The sequence below is a fragment of the Oryctolagus cuniculus genome, chromosome 6, assembly GCF_964237555.1.
Source record: "Oryctolagus cuniculus chromosome 6, mOryCun1.1, whole genome shotgun sequence".
Taxonomy (NCBI): Eukaryota; Metazoa; Chordata; class Mammalia; order Lagomorpha; family Leporidae; genus Oryctolagus; species Oryctolagus cuniculus.
In genome coordinates this window covers 118,760,334-118,777,767 of record NC_091437.1, presented here as the reverse complement: position 1 = coordinate 118,777,767, position 17,434 = coordinate 118,760,334, and the positions used below count along the sequence as shown (strand labels likewise).

The window sequence follows — 17,434 nt, the reverse complement described above, 5'->3', positions numbered from 1 at the left end:
TTGTGCACTTGTGTGTGCATGTTTTTCCAGTTGCTGGCACAGTGCTTAGCAAATCATTTTGAATAAAGGTTGCTAGATATTTCCTTCATCCTATATCATTCTCAGAATGGCCGGGATTTAAAAACCCTAAGTATAATTTAAAATACTCAGCAATGAAAATCACCAAGAGAAAAGAAGGAATGTGACAATACTTTTTTTTAACTTTTATTTAATGAATATAAATTTCCAAAGTACAGCTTATGGGTTACAATGGCTTCCCCCCCATAACGTCCCTCCCACCCGCAACCCTCCCCTTTCCCACTCCCTCTAAATGTAACAGCAGTTTGTTGAGGTATATTATTATTAAAATGAATACCATGTTCATCCATTTAGTTAATATGTACTTTTCTGGCAAAAATGGTGAGCAAAGTGCAGATGGAACAGGTAGGGCTTGTTTAGGAGACCTACTATTTGAAGTCCAGATCTTCTTTGAGGACTAGCAGCTTACTTGTAATACTGAGCATTTTGCTAACTTGCTGTATCTTGTGTAGTGGCTGCCCTGGTTCTGTTAGTAGGAGACCTGAGCTCTGACTAGCTGCTTGACTTTGAGGAAAATGCTTTTCTGAATGAGTGTCAATGGCCTCATCTGGATAATGTTCCAAACCTCCAGGGTTGTTGTATGGTGGAGTAGAGGACAGAAGCTAATGTACATGTAAGTATACTAGGCTCCAGGGTCAGCTCCATGGGTGTGTGATTTGTGCAACTGCACTGGGTTTTGCCCTCAGTTTAATGCTGTTCTGTGGCCATCTTGAAATTCTTCATAATTATTGAACAAGGGGCCTTGCATTTTCGTTTTCCTCTGGGTGCCTTAAATTATGCAGCCAGTTCTGCCTGACACATACTAGGCACATAATAGTGCTCTCAAGAGAGCTCTAAATTCTGTGCCAGATATTAGAAGAGAGGCTGAGGAGCCACTTCTAATGAGTATTGGGCTTTGATGATGTCTCCATTTTAGTTTCTCCCAGAAGGTGAGCTGTGTCTCCTTCCATTCCCACACCTGCTTCCTGTGGAGTATATAGATTTTCAATTCTGCATCCACTTTCTCTCATTTATTTGAAAATTCCATACTGAGATCATTCTTTTATCTTAACTACTATTTTTATCCTCCACCTGCCCCCTCTCCCTACCAAGATAAACACATTGGCCACCAGCTGTACATAAAATCAAAACGCAAATTCCTTTTTGATTCCATGAAGGTTCAAGTTGCAGTTTTTTTTTGTGTGTGTGGTGTTAAATACTTTCAAAAATGTAAGTCTTTTTTTTTAAAGGAAAACTAAGTCACTGAGATAATTTGATTTTGACTTCTAGCATATAACTTGAAGATTTTAATGTCTTAGTTGGTCATAAATTGACTATGAGTTTTCTGCTGATAAAAATTACGTGTGCCAGAAAACTTCACTGGGTTGAAACATTTTGCCACAGTAATCTCCATGGATTAGAACATAGCGAAGCACAACCATGGGAAATAGAATGCTTCTTTTAAACCACTGAGCCAACAAATGAGGTCATTTGGTGCTGAGAGACTGTGAGCATCCACAGAGCCAGTTCACGGGTGGCGTCAGGCTGGTGTTGGCTGACCCACTCCGCTGGCAGTGGGAACACGCATGTTTGCTTTCTACCAGTCCCCCTTTCCTTTTTGATCCTTCCAAAGTAACATTTTATAAGATGAAAAATGTATAAAATCACAAAATAGATGATTGAATCCCTACATGGCTAAAGCTAACCTTTTGAATAGATTGTGCTTCCTTTCAAATTTTCTGCTAAATGAGTTAAAGAGTGGCAATGTTGTGAGGTCTCCTAAATGGGGAAGATGTCAGACATCAATTCTAAATGACAGTTCAGAAATACTTGTTTTGCATTGCCCCCAGAATGCCCTGAGATAGAGAAGTGAATGGAAATAAAAATGGGAACACAAAACAAATTGGAATCATGCCTGGCTTGTTTACTTTAGGAAATCTCATAACACTCATTTTAATCAATTGAAAAGAGATGGCTCAGCAGATCATAGAGTTTTAGAGCTGAAAGGAGCCTCAGAGATTATCTCATCTGATTTTATGGATGAGGAAACTGGGATCCAACAAGGGGAAAGGCCTTCCTACTGTTCTATGGCTAATTAGGAGCTGGGCGGAGAACCCAGATCTCCAAATGCCCAGCCTGGAGGGCTGCATCATTTCCATGTGTATTTAAAGACTTCATATATTTTCAAATCAAAACAGCTTATAAAACTAATTTAGTGAGTCTATTTAGAATATATTTTTTCAATCAAATGAAAGCTCTCAAGTATGTTCCATAATACTTCAAGTACTGATTACTTAGCTATTTTGAGCATAATGGACACTCAATAAATATTTATCAATTGATAGCATTACTTAGAAAAGTTTATATATATGTGTGTATATATATATATTCTTATATATGTATTTAAATAAATTTCCCACACAGATAAGTCTAACATCACATAAGGAAAATGCTTATGTCTAATGACGAAGAAAATAAATCCCCAAAAAATAAAATCCCAAAGGCAATTTCGCCTATCATTTCCCAAAATAAAAAATCCCTAAATGAGACTTTTCTAGGTTGCAGATCAATAGAATGGGCCATACTTAATTTATTGTCCGAAGTGGGACATTTCTGAGAGTAAAAGTAAGCATTTTAAATATTTTTCATTAAGGCAACAAGGGTAAACTGGAACTGTCCATGGTAGCTAGGACATATGAGACACCTTATGCATGAAAATATTAAAAGCTGTCATTGATTGTGTATCTTCTATGTGTAGGTAAGGACTTCAGAACTTCCATATTTGGCTGTTTCTTTTATTGGTTGGGCAGCATATTAATCAGGTTTTTGTCGCTATAATAAAATATCTGAGGCAGATATTATATAAAGAGAAAATGATTATTAAGTTCAAAGTTTCAGAGTTGTAAAGTCCAAAATCATGCAGGATCCATTGGTTTAAGTTCTGGTGAGGGTAAGGAATAGTAGTACATCATGGCTAGAGGGTTTGTATGTGTGTGTGTGTGTGTGTGTGGATAAGATCTCATATCACCAAAGTGGAAGTCGGAGAGAGAGAGAGAGAGAGAGAGGGAAAGAAAGATATATATAGAGAGAGGAAGAGAGAGAGAGAGAGAAAGTCTCTCAATCCCTTCTGAGGGCTTGCCTCTAATGGACTAAGGACTTCCACCAGATCCACCTCCCAAAGTTTCCACCACTTCCCAATAGTAACATACTGGGAAACAAACCTTTAATATTGGCCTTTTGGAGGACATGCAAATGACAACTGAAGCCATGATAGGCGGGTAAAATCTTTAGTGATATTTTATTATAAGAGGTTCAGTTATTATGGTTTTGAGGCAATGGTGTGGCATCTGTTTACCTGGGTGGAAAGCACTCGAAGCTTTCTGTGTGCTTCTCTCCTACTTTCCATCCTCCACTCTACTGCAATTTCTTACATAAGTTCCTCAGTCTAATTTTCTGAGTGGCAAAATTCAAATAGGATTATTTGGCATCGAATGTTTCTCTGAAAACTGCTTCCTGGTGAGGAAGGTTTCTTCTTACTGACAAGATAGGCTGCTACTGAATTTGCTTTTCTCACTTTTAGTTGGTTTATAATGGGGTTGTTGAAAGCAATGAACAGTTTAGAAAAATATCCTTGGTGCTGTGAAATAGGGACCATTTCCAAAGCTTGCTCCAAATCTGATTACATTAGCAATTTCTCAAATCCATTGTATTAACTTTGTAATTTGCTTCCATGACCCAGGGAGTCTGTTGACTCAGCCAGCAACTTCTTTTTCTTTTTTTTAGAGTAAAGGAAGAGACTTGTCTCTGGTTGAAAAATGCAAACTTGGAAGGACTTGGAAGCAAACAATAGATTTTTAGATTTGCTTGTTTGCCTTGCAGTACCTTTACAGGGACCTGGGACATAGGACACACCAGCTCTTTGGGAATTTTAGATGGCACTTGAAGTAACACCATCAGAGTAACCCCTCAGCCTGTGCTCTGAGAAGTCCTTTCTTTTCATTAGGAGGAGAGGCCTAGTTATCTTAGAACAGCTCATTGTGCTTGTGCCCACACTTGTACTTTATATATGTTATCTCACTTCATCTTTACTCTAATTCTATGGAAGTTTAAGCAATTATTCACTCTACTTTGCAGGTGAGGAATCTGAGGCTCAGGGTGGTGGCCTCACCAGGAACCAACTGGCAGATCTGTGACTTGAATGCAGTTTTGTCTGGCTCCAGGTCTGTAAGCTTGGATTTTTTTTAAAAAAAAGAGATTTATTTATTTATTTATTTCAAAGGCAGAGTTATAGGGAGGGAGAGTCAGAGATAGAGAGAGGGAGAGATCTTCCACCCACTGGTTCACTCCCCAAATGGCAGTGATTTCCAGGTCTGAGCCAGGCCAAAGCCAGGTGCCAGGAGTTCCATCCAGGTCTCTCACATAGGTGCAGGAATCCAAGTACTTGGGCTATCTTCCACTGTTTTTCCCGAGCATATTAGCAGGGAGTTGGATTGGAAGTGGAGCAACCCAGATTCAAAGAAGCACCCATATGGGATGCCACTGCTGCAGATGGCAGCTTAACCCACTGTGCCACAGCACTAGCCCCATGTATGCTTGGCTTCTAATTTTTCACTCTGTGAAGCTCTCTGTGGAGAATCTCTTGAACTTACCTAATTGTTTATTTGAGATACACACACACACAGAGAGAGAGAGAGAGAGAGAGAGACAGAGAGAGAGAGAGAGAGGTGCAGTGTGCTTCCATCTTCTGATTCCCTCTCCAGATGACCTCAGTGTTGGAGGAGGGTGTATAGGAACAAAAGTGGGAGCCAGGAATTCTATACAGGTCTCCCATGATGATGGTAGGAATCCGGATACCTGAGCCATCATCTGTTGCCTCCCAGGTTTGCATTAGCAGAAAGCTGGAGTCAGGAACTGGAGCCAAGACTTGAACCCAGGCACTTGAATTTGGGGTGTCAGTGTCTAACCATCAGCTTAACCACTCCATCTCAATTTTGAAAGGATTTTCTCAATGAAAAACCGATCTCCAGTCATCAGAACCAGAGTATTGCATAGTATCATGAGTTGACTTATCCCCCAATATCCAGCACCCCAAAATGTGACCCTATTTTGAAATAGAGTCTTTACAGGGGTAATCAAGTTAAAATTAAGTCATTAGTGTGGGTCCTAATCTATGACTAGTGTCTTTATAAAGAGGTGAACTTTGGATGAAATATAGAGTGATGACAAAGTGAAGAAACACAGGGAGAAGGCTGTCTACAAGCCAAGGTTCCCAGATTCTGGCAGTGAGGCCTGGAACAGATCCATCCCTAGCACCTACAGAAGGAACATGGTCCTGGAGACCCCTTGAGTTCAGACTTTCGCTCTCTATAACAGTGAGACAATACATTTCTGTTGTCTAAACCTCCTAGTATGTGGGACTTGGTTACAGTGGCCCCAGGTGACTAACATACATGCCGTCCCACATTTCAGCAGGTATGGATTTGTGCCTGTCTGGGTGGCCACTTGGGTCTTCTTCTGCCTTCCCTGACTGTGATTAGCACAGGAAGCAAGGTGGATCCTGGGTCCAGAATGGAGGTGGATAGAGCATCAGCCAGTTGCTCCCATTTCTAGTCTGTGCAAGTGAGGTGGATCCCTTGCAGCTTCACTATGGACAGTGGAAGGGAGGGAGCTGAGGTGGCGTGTGTGGTGGTTCAGATCTTCCCTCTCACACAGATAGCAGTGGCTCCAAGAAGACTCTTTCTCCTACCCCCAGTGACTTCCAACACTCCCTTCAGTGATGTTAATCATAGGGGAATGATCTACTACAGCTATTGAATAATGCACCCACTGATGATTTCTTAATCACTTAAAAGCCTTTGTGATGGGGTGAGGAGAAGGAGGAAAAACATATCCCACCTCCTGGAAGGGGGGAACAAAAGCCTTCATTCAGCTCATTCAACAGAAGGAACCTTAGAACTGCAGGTGGGACTGGAGCATGAAACAGGGGGGAAGTAACTTGGTTTTACCGAACTACCCGCTACCTCTAACCACAACCAGAAACACAACACTACTATCAGCCAGAAATAATAAAATGCTCAATAAACCCCAAATTACGAAGGTCCAGCCAGGAAACACTCATATTTACAGCACACCTGGCAAATATTTTTACAGCGAAGTCCAACACGTGCCTCTCCAGTGGCACAGCATCTGTGGCATGGCACAGGTCCACTTCGTAAACTGTGAGCCAGAGTTTGCAGCGTTTATAAACTCCTTGTAACCCTTTGCTTTAGTGTAAAAGTTCAGGAATGAAAAAGAGTAGTTTGCTCTGCTGCGGAGGTCAAAACAAACCATTTCTATTTCTTGTCCAAAGAAGAGAAAGCTGAAGGCAAACAAAGTATTGTGGTTACAGAATTGCTTTGGCCCAGGAGGAAAAGCCTGCGAAGACAATTTCCGTGGGATAAATTCTATCTTCCCTTTGAGTTTTACTTTAGAGTTGAGGGCAAACTTCTCCAACAGAAAACTTGATCAATAAGGTGTTAGAAGAAGCTCCCTTGACCCTTGTGAGGTCATTCCTCCTACCTGGCCCGAGCAGGTGGAGGTCCCTGGGGCCTCTCTTCTTACTGTCTGTGTTTCCCCTGTTGATCTGTCACACTGGGTGATTCTAGGACCTTCCACACACACCAGGCCACTCTGTATTTCATCCTCCGTCACTCACTTCCATGGCCATTTCCAACTCCTTCACAGCATTTTTCTGTTGTCATGAGCAGAACATGAGGCATCCGTCAAGCCCCGACATTTTCCTCTCTTTTTTCTTCAGACTCCTTCTTTGATGACAATGTGTTTGTTTTTTTCCTGAAACTCTCTGTGACAAGTGAGATCCTGGGAAACAGACTGAGATAGGGATTGGGAAATGCTCTTGAGTCATCCCCTGTGGGGTATAAAGGAGTAGAATGAGGCAGATGGACGATTGGTTGTGTTGCAGTCATAGCAAGAGCCCCAGCTGGGCCCTTGAACAATCCTTCAGAGTTCTCCCAAAAGGAGGCAAGGAGCCAGGTCTTTGTAAGCCATCAAAACAGCACTAGGGCTGGGCTGCTCTGAGGAGGAGGGAAACCTTAGGGAAGGCAGCTAGCTTTGCCTGAAGGCAGTACTCTTCTGTGAGGGTCCCAGCTGGGAGACCCTAGCTGCCAACAAACCTTACAGCTGCACATAGGAATAAGGGTGGGAGAAAAGTGAGCCTTTGGCTTTTTGTAAATGTTTAAATGTTTATTTTTATTACTTGAAAAGTGAGGAGAGAGAGATTGATTTTCCATTTGCTGGATCACTTCCCAAATGCCCACAAGAGCCAGGACTGGACTAGGTTGCAACCAGGATGCAGGAGCTCCATCCAAGTTTCCTCTGTGGGCGGTAGGAACCACATTACTGAGCCACCATATGCTGCCTCCAAAGATGTATTAGCAGGAAGCTGGATCGGAAGTAGACTCTGGGATTCGAATTGGCACTGCAATGTGGGATGCAGGTGTCCCAAGTAACAGCTTAACCTGCTATACCACAACACCTGCCCCACGCATTCATTCTTACAAAGGTGGTTCTGGGGTGGGTGCCACTGCATTGATGACACCTTTATTGTAAAAGTCACAGTTAAGAAAAAAATGATTTCCCGGGAATGAAGGTTGCAGGTAAAGCTAAGGGAAACTTCATATCCATTGTAATTTCCCAGTGAAATTCACATCAGCTATCAATGCTGCTTTACATGCTGTCAGTCAGCAATAAGGCTCTGTAGTTAGTTCATTATTTATCTCTTTCAGGGGCACCCCCTCAAGATTTAATAAGATAAATGAGTTTTTGTTATAAATAGTGTAGTAAAAACTACCACTAATCGAGCACATGCCATGTGCTAGATATTTATTATTTTGTTCAATCTTCATAAAATCCTGTAAGAAAGACACCATTAGCTTCATTTTATGGTGGAGGAAAGCATGGTATCAAGAAAACAAGTGACTTGCCTGATTCACATACAAATGGCAGAACTGGGGTCTGAATACTGCGGACTCTAGAACCTTCATTCTTTTAACTCAATCATGTTTCATTTTATCCTAATAAACATGTCCTTTATGTTCTTTTTGTCCAAATAGTCAATACCTCTCTGGTTTATACTTTCACTCCAAGTGATGGAACTCCATTCCTGAAATGTGGCTGTAGTCCCAGAGAAAAAGACATGGAGGAGATACCAGGAACCTGTGCTTAAGCTCCTGGGGGTAGCTAGGTGGGTGGTTCTCAGAGATGCCAGAGTGCTCCCAGCCTGGAGCCTGCCTGTGTGCCCAGATAGTGTCCTCCTGACCCTGGCTCCATTCTCTATATACAGCTTGTTAAATTATAACAAAAGGAATCTTACGTCACTGACCCTATCCCAACTTAAAACAAACTGTGCGAGCCTCAGAGAAGTAAGGATAAAGCTTAGCTATGGACTTTCTAATACCAGAATTGGTGGAATTGCACTTCCATTTTTTGAAAGAGAAAAAGAATAGATTTTCATCTGCCTGAGATAATTTAATATAACCTACCTGGAGGCAGAGGAGAATGGAGCAAATGATTCTTCAAGTCATTTCTAGCTCTATAATTACATTTCAGGGGGAAAGAATAAAGATTTCTGCTGCTCCATAAATGATTATACATTTTGAAGAAGATTCAGAGTTTAATATTTGTAATTCAGCCACTCTCCTAATTTTTTGTCTAATTAGCCAGGAAATGGAAGCTTCAAAAACATTCTTGATTTTGCTAAATTCCCGCATGTATTTCAATTCAACAAACATGTATTGTATTCCTTCGAGATATTAGGAACCAAGGGAAGAAGGCTGAATATGGAGGACACTGGGCTGTGTTTGCCGTGTTGGGAGTCTAGTGAGGAAGGAGGATGCATTCAAAGCAACTGCAATGAGCTGCTAATCTCATGGCGTGTGTGTCCTTTCATGGAAACACAGACATGGGCTCGCTTCATCGTGTTCAGGGGTGGAAAAAGGATCAGGCAAAGCTTCACAAGAGGGTCTTTCCAGAGTTGGGTCAAAGATGGGCAGAAGCTACTCGGGGCATGGGGGGGAAGAGAGGAAAGACAGGTTCTTTGAACTATCTCTCACTGGCCTGAAGCAGTTTACCTTTACCTGTTGTATCTACTTTGGGGAATCAGAACGATCAAGTGTAGAAGGCTTGAAGCTCTGCTAGGATTCATTTCAGGACTGTCCATTTTTTCTCCATGCCCTCACTTCAGGCTAGGAGACATCATCAGCAACTTTGTACTCCCAACTGATCCAAGTGCTCTTGTACTCATTCCTACCTCATCACCCAATAATCAGAATGCTACTTCCCAGTAATCTCAACACTACAATAGACTTTTAATGAAAATGTTTTTTTTTCCCCAATACTTCCATGTCTTCTAATCTCCAAAAACAATAATACTTTTTCTTTCATAATTGCCAATAGAGGCAAATCTGCCCTTCTACATTTATATTTTTGCAAGAATTGGTTCAAAAATATTTTCATAGATAACATTTATTTTTCCCTGTTGTGAGTTTGATTTTCACTGGCATTACATGGCTGCAAAAGACTAATACTTTTGTGAGGCATGTTGCAAGCCATCACATGATCATAGCCCCATGCTCAAGTTCAGCATGAGTTTTTAAAAGTGAAAGAAATGAACTTGGGTTTCATTACACTTCACTTTCTTTTGGATCCCTAACCATCCTCAAACTCTCCAGGTGCTCAAACCAACCCCCTTGCCTTTGACTAGTTGTTAACTAGTCTCTTTAAACTGTGAATCTTCATCCTGAAAATATTGTCCATTCTACAGACACACAATCTAATGGGAGAACATTAGGCACAATGATTGGCTGAAGTAGAAATATTGTAATGAAGGACCTACTGGCCACACATTGTAGAGGACAAAGGCTACTAGGAATATTCTGAAAAAGTCTTTGATGAACTTCCATAGAGATGACAGAAGGTACCTTTTCTGCACTCACAAATCCTTGCCCAAAACATCTGTGCTTCCTAATTCCTGGGTACTGTTAGCTGGTGGATTCTTTGCCTCTATGATTAACCCTGATCAACACCTTTTTGGGTCTTCAGATATAGGGATACCCTAAGACACTGCTTCTTCTTTTAAGATTTATTGATTTATTTGAAGGGCCGAGTTACAGAAAGAGAGGGAGAGACAGAGAGACAGAAGTCTTCCATCCACTGGTTCACTCCCCAAATGGCTACATTGGCTGGAGCTGGGCCATAATTAAGCCAGAATCTGGGAGTTTCTTCCAGGTCTCCCATTTGGGTGCAGGGGCCCAAGCGCTTCCACTGCTTCCTCAGGCACATTAGCAGGGAGCTGGATCAGAAGTGGTACAGCTGAGACTTGAACCAGATGGTGACTTAACCTGCTTCACCACAACACTGGCCCCAAGACACTGCTTCTTATTCACAGGTGAGGTAGAGGATCATCAGCTATGAATTTCCTCAACTTTCTGCTTCTCTGCTTCGGGCCATCTGTCCTGTGTCCACCTGAGCATGTCACCTGCTCCTCTGCCCTCTCATACCCCAAGAAAGCCCCCATTTCCCAGTGTTCTCAGTTCTACCCCCTGGCATCCCATCAGGAATTTTATCCCATCAGTTTCTGTTTCCTTCCTAAGTCTTTAAGCTATCCCTTTCTGCTGCCTATATAGTTCCTTCTCCTACCATAAACACGGGCAAATCCTTTTCACCTGAACACCTCTAGGTCCCTCTTTAGTTTAGAAAGAGACACCACCTTATTTCCTTTTAGTGGTTCCCTCTTTCTCTCCCATTCAATCCAAGTTGGCATTCTTGCCCTCCAATCTAACTCTTCTTTCTAACATCACCAAAGACCTTCTAAAAGTTGACTTCAACTTATCATCTTACTTGATTTCCTTCCACAATTTGACACAGCTCATCTCCATCTCCCTTAAACTTTCTTTCCTTATTTCATTTATTTGTAGGTGTCTCTTCCTCTGTAACATTCATATTTGTTTAAATATGGACTTCATGAATCTCTTACCAGCTTATTTCTCTTCTTTAGTTCTTCCTGGGATGTCTCTTTTACTCCAACAGCTTAAAATTCACCCTTAGGAAGTTGAGCCCGTAGCTCCTACCTTCTCTTCCTATACCTGGGGTATGTATGTTCAACACTCTAATGGGCATCTATCCCAGGACAATCCAGAAAACTCCAATTTGCTCCATCCCAATGTATGTCCTCCCCTACCTATTTTAACTGCTTTTCCTTTCCCCCTTTTCTCTTTCTTATATTCATGGAGAGGCGCTTCATATCATCGCGCATTCATGGTCTTCCCAATTTATTCCCCTCTGATCTGACAACTGATTGACAAACTTGTCAATTGTACCAGCTCAAGACCTCTCTGGCCAAGCCATCTTCTACTTCCTCACCACCACTGCCTCTATTCAGGTGTCGATTACTGATACAGACCTCTTTTGCTGCTCCCTGTTTCTAATCCAGCTCCCCACCACTCATGTCACTGTCAGCATCTATCCACCACAAATTTGTGTCAGAATTCTTCAAGCTCCCTCATTGCTTGGAGCAGGGAGATCCATGGCCTATGGGCCAAATCTGGTCTTATAAAAAAGAAAAAAGAAAATGTATCAGGATACAGCTTCTCTCATTCATTTACATATTGTTCATGGCTACTTTCCTGCAATGGCACAGTTGAGCAGTTGTGAAAGAAATTATAAGAGCCTATAAAACCTAAAATATTTACAACCTGGCCCTTTACAGAAAAAGTTTGCTGGCCTTTGGCTTATGGTATTAATCAAATCTTAACAGCACAAAGGCCCTCTAGTATGCTTGTATGTTCTGTGTCTACCTTTCTAGACTTGTATTCTTTAACACATCTTTAATGGAAACTATATATATATATGTGTGTGTGTGTGTTTGTGTAAATATATATGTGTGCATAAAATGGTACATGAGGCTATGCAATATAGTGGTTAAGAGGACTATGACAGCCATGATACCTGGATTAAGTTCTTGCCTAGCTACTAACTAGCTGTGTGATTCTCCACAAGTTACCCAACCTCTCTTTGTTTTAGTTTTTCCATATGTAAAAATGGAACACATCAGTGTTCAGTTCCATTTTGGGGTAGTTATGACTTGTGAATTGTTAGGTGAGGTTTCAGATGTTCTAGCTCAAATTTTCCTTATTCAGACAATTTTGGAAATACTCATATATTTATTGCCTCAGGGTCTCATTTTATTTGCCTATAATAGAGTTCATATATTATAGAACTCATAAAATTGTCTTTTGGGTGAGAGTTCCTGGTGGTTGGGTGTACTGAAATATATTTTTGAGAGCAATGTTAAAAATATTTTCAATAGAATAAATCAACTTTCTTATCTCAATTGACTTAGTGAAGTTTGGAAAGAACACAAATTCGCATGCCAGTGCAAATACCAGAGACAAGAAAAAGAATTTTGAAATTTATTAAAAAGAGAAAGAATACCTCTTTTAAAAAATTAGTCCAAGTATATATAAGTGCTAGCTAAACAGAGAAGGACCAAATGTATGTAAGGCACTGTGGATAGATTTTTAGTGCTCACCCTAATCAGATTCTGTTCATGTAAGCTTATGAGAGAGTGAGCTTGTTTTGCCCTCTTACGATTAGGTGGGGACATCTGACTTGTTTGGCCATTGAACCGTGCCTTTGACTACTTCCTGGATGAAACACTAGTGGGAGACTAGCACTTTCTTCTCCTGCTGGATAGAACAAGGAGGGCAGTACCTCCGCAATGGTGGTGCCCTGTTGCTTGGATTACTAGATCACCATACAAGGTCAAGTTGCTCCAGAGTTTTGCCTGAACCCACAATAGGTTTTGTGATTGTGAGAAAGGATCTTTGATGGGTTAAATCACAGTAATTTTTATTCTGTTGTTATTGAAAATAGCCTAGCAAATCTTGCATGATTATTTTATAAGATAATAGTGCCTTTCATTCCTCTCATATTCTTAAGACAGTAGCCTTGAGTAGAGGTACCTAGATGGGTAGAACAGGCCTCCCAGCACTGAGCCTCAGGCCTTGCAGTGTAAGGAGCTTCTCTATTGTTCTATGCTGATGAGGAAGAGGTGCCCCTTTGTGCCAACTCTTGGTTGTTTTCCCCCTTTTAATTAGCAGTTTTTGTTATTGTACTTGTGAGGCGAAGATTTAGGAGCAAAGGCCACGGCTTTAATGATAAATGCCTTCTCAAACATTCTGAACCTGAAAATAAAATAACATAAAACCTAGCAAATGAATGTGGTAGCAAGCTGCAAATGTCAATTCTGCCATTGTATGGATTTAAAATCAAATGTAAACAATGTTTGCGAAAACATTGACCTGAATCAAGTCTTTTTTTTTTTTCACACTAATAATTAGTTCTCCAGCAGCAGGCTCTGGCTGAAAGCTGGGTCAGCACCCCTCTCCCCTAGGAAGCTGAGAAAATTCTCACTGCAGCTGGACCACAAGACCAGACCCTGAGGACACTGTCTGCAATGATTTCCACTTTGCCCACTTCTGGTAAAGGGTTTCTTTGGCAAAGGCTCCCCTACCTTGACTTGCAGGGAGTGGGTAGAAATCCTTTGTCTCCAGTGTGGATAGCAATTTGATCAGAGATGGTAGAGGAAGGTTGGTAGGAACCAACAGTGTCTTGGCTAAAATTCTCAAAATCAAATGGCAGACTTAACTAATATTGGCACCTTTAGAATTTTAAAGATATTTTAATCTAACCCAAAAATCTAGTGGCCACACAGTTGTGTATCATTTTTCATATTCTGCGGCATGGGACTGACTATGAAGTCAAATTACCTGAGGATTTATTATTTTGATTTTCATTCTGCAACTTCTTTAGTCATCAGAACTTTGGATAGCACATTTTCCTGATTCACAAAAAAAAGGATAAGGAGGAGGGTCTTTAAAAATTTGAGACTAAACTCCTGGTATGAATTTCTTGTGGTGAACACCATCACTGTCAGATAATCATTGTCGGATGTCAAATTATGTGGGAAAAGCACATCCCAAGTAATAAATAAGAACCTGTGCCTCTGGAACTCTTACACAGTTTCTGACCCATTCTTGGAGACATCCATACCATTTCTGAATCTATTTGGGAGCCTTTGGTCAGGAAAATATTCACAGGCCTTCAATGTTCTCTCTTCCATTTCTAACCAGAAATAAGAGAAACTCAGACTCTACTTAATGAGCTGGAAAAATCATTTAAAAATCAGATAAATACCATAGACTTCAGTATTAACAATTTATTATTATAGTGTTCACTAACCTTAGGCAGACTGGATAGAAATGTTCTCTAAAGTGCTAAGCAGAAAGAATTTAATGATTTCATTTTAATTCCCTGTTGCACTAAGTCCATTCTGGAATAAAAATAAAAACCATCAAAGTACATTATACCAAAGATGTGGGTCTCAAAAGCAACTCTAATCTTTAGCTGGAAAAACAAAATACCTGAAAATGTGTCATGAATCTACTGATATTTCACCATGATTGAATACAGCTAATGTTATCAATAGCCAGTTGCTCGGTTATGACAGTGAATTAAAACACCATTTTTTGCCTCAACAAGAAAAATGAATAAGAAGAATAAGCAATTTAAATGACTTTGCCGAATCAATTCTTCAGTTTGCTTTTTCTCATCTTCTTCTTTTGCTGAGTTCTTAAATCTGACATCCTTCGGAAAGGAAAGACAGAGTGGAAAATGGCTCTACCTGTCTGCTGCCTCTTTCTCTCTCTAATCCTTCTGGACTTCGCTCATCATTTTTTTCAGGTCATTACATCCCTTCTGGATTAATTTCTTTCATATCCCATTGGCTGGGCTGCCAAAACTCATTTCTTCATTACTGTTCTTTGCTTAAGGGTGGCAGTTGCTGAATCCTCTGCCACATCCCCTTTGATCTGCCTTGGATTTTATTTTTTTATAACATCTATTTCTTTTTTCCTTCTTTGTTTATCCCAGTGGCAGAAAAAGAGGATTAATTATTTCTACGAAGCCAGCACTTCTCTTTGTGTCAAAATGTTGGTTAACAGAGCACATTTATCTTAAGAAAGTGCATTTCTTCATTCGGTGTGATTTTGTGTCCCATAAATTGGACATTAGCTTCATGGAGAACAGGGTCTCTGCAGATTCTCTTGGAAGAATTGGTCTAATGGTGACAAGTGACTGCAGGTTTAAGTTCAACTCCTAAATAAACCTCCGCGTTCCTGGCCCTGTGTGCTGCATGCTCTTCCTGAGATGCAAATAAGGTCAGGTCACTACTCAGCCCTGGACTCTCTGCTGCCTACAGGATAAACCCAATTCTTTATAATAGCACCAAGTACACTTTGTTTGCTCTTGCTTGTTTCATTTCTTGCTATTCTCCCATACTCCAGTACTGCATTTTAGTTCTTCTACAATATATATGTTTCCCAGCCTAGGAGCATCCTCTTCCATCTCCGAGCTGTTCAATCTGCTTTTATTGCTTGAGAATGCCCTTCCTTCTTTACTTGGCAAACGCCTCATATTTTTAAAGACTGAGTCCATGATTATCCCTTCACAGTAAAGCTCTCCCATTGGCCCATGTCCTGTAGCTTCACCCTCTCTATATCTCTCTTCCATACCACTCCAGTGCTGTGTTCATCACATTCAAAGTTAGCACCTACTTACCTGGATTATCTACTATGTTTTGAGTTGCTTAAGGCCACAACATCTGTCTTACTCATGCTGTGCCCTATTAAAGAGTTTAATATATCATAGGGGTTCAAAATTATCATGTACTCACATAAATGAATAGATGAATGAAAAGGTTGCAGAGTAACTCAATTTTTTTATTAGTTGCATAGCATAAATTAGGAATCACTCCAGTTTTATTTTTTTTCCATACACACAATTTCTTTCCTACATTTCTCTGTATTTTATTATATTTTTCTATTGTGAGCATTGTGCCATGTTATTAAACATTCTGGGTAAATACATTTATTGAATATATAATACATCATCATATGATTTTTCCCTAATTTCTTTATTTCTTTAGCCATCACTTGTTAAAGCATTGCTTCACTAAACTTGTGTGTATTTTCCTGTTCATACATTTGTATGTGTACTGTAAAGTTCACTTATTTTTGTGGGCCAGAGTCAAAAAAGTTTTGGATGCCACTAGCTTACCAATAGGGTAGTTCTGCAACTACTGATTTCTCTGTAATATTTTTCCTACAAAAGCAAATCAGGTTAAGATGAACCTCAGGGTGAACCTCAGGGTAGGCAACCGTGAAAGGTTTCACAAATCTAAGGCATCATGTGCATAGAACTTAGGGTAGTTCTACCACGGAATAACTAAAAATATGAATGACAAATGCAATATACTTGATTTCCCTGTGACTTATGCAAGTTATACTTATTATTTTAAAGTCTCTGTCCTGACCTGCATTAGGCCTACTGACTTGTTCTACCTCCTCCAGCCCCTTGGCACCCTGCCATTTACTATAGCAGAGTGGGGAATCTCCCAAATAAAAAACCCAATGCAATGAACTTAGTTCAACATGGTCAAGTGTTGTTTCCACCTCTGGCCAGCCAGCTTGGACTCACTGCTGTTATTCCTATTGTGCCCTCGCTATTATCAAAAATGAGCTATGTCTCAGAAGTGAGCAGAATAGTGGTCCCTGCAGTAAAAAAAAAAAAAAAAAAAAAAACGTAATCTGTATCCCTACACAGCAATATGACTACTGATGCAGATGACAGATACATTCAGAACCCTTCGAAGCTTATTTTCCTATAGTAAGACCTAGTGCACCTCCCAATACATGACCTGGTAACTCCTCTTGCTCAAGTGTTCCAAAATTGATCTTTGAGATTAACCATTTCTAATGCTGGCAATTTACAGTAATGATCCATGAGCTGACACCCAGTTTGGGTGAGACAGAGGCAACTTTCAATCTACAGCGAGTGGCAAAGAATACTTGAGAGACACATTCTCCGCATTCTGAAAGCATCTTAATGATCCTAAGTGGTTTGAATATTTAGAGGAAGTTCAAAGGCACTGAATCAATTGCACATCATTAAAAAATACAATACATGACTTGGGAGTTGAAGGAATGGTATCTGTTTTCCTGTTTCATAGTCTGAGAGGAATGAGAGGCTGGCAAGGTGGAAGAGCATTGAAGTAATGCATTTATCTCCTGGAAGCACAGGGCAAATTCCTGTTTCACTGTGTGCCAATAGTTGGGTTCCACCTGCACCTAGGCAAAGATGAGTGAATCCAGGTATATTTGGAAATTATGGACATCCCCATCTATTGTTTTATCTAATGTCTTGAATTTAGCAAGACACCAAGCATTTGCAGATGAACACCCCTGCATAGTTAATTGTTAAA

At 40.5% G+C, this 17,434-nt stretch overlaps 1 long non-coding RNA gene across 1 annotated transcript in view; it reads left to right on the top strand.

Moving 5' to 3' along the window:
• Positions 1-17,434, top strand: part of LOC127490595 (uncharacterized) — a 242,577-nt gene that overhangs the window by 190,366 nt on the left and 34,777 nt on the right. The gene's annotated exons all lie outside the window — the stretch shown is intronic.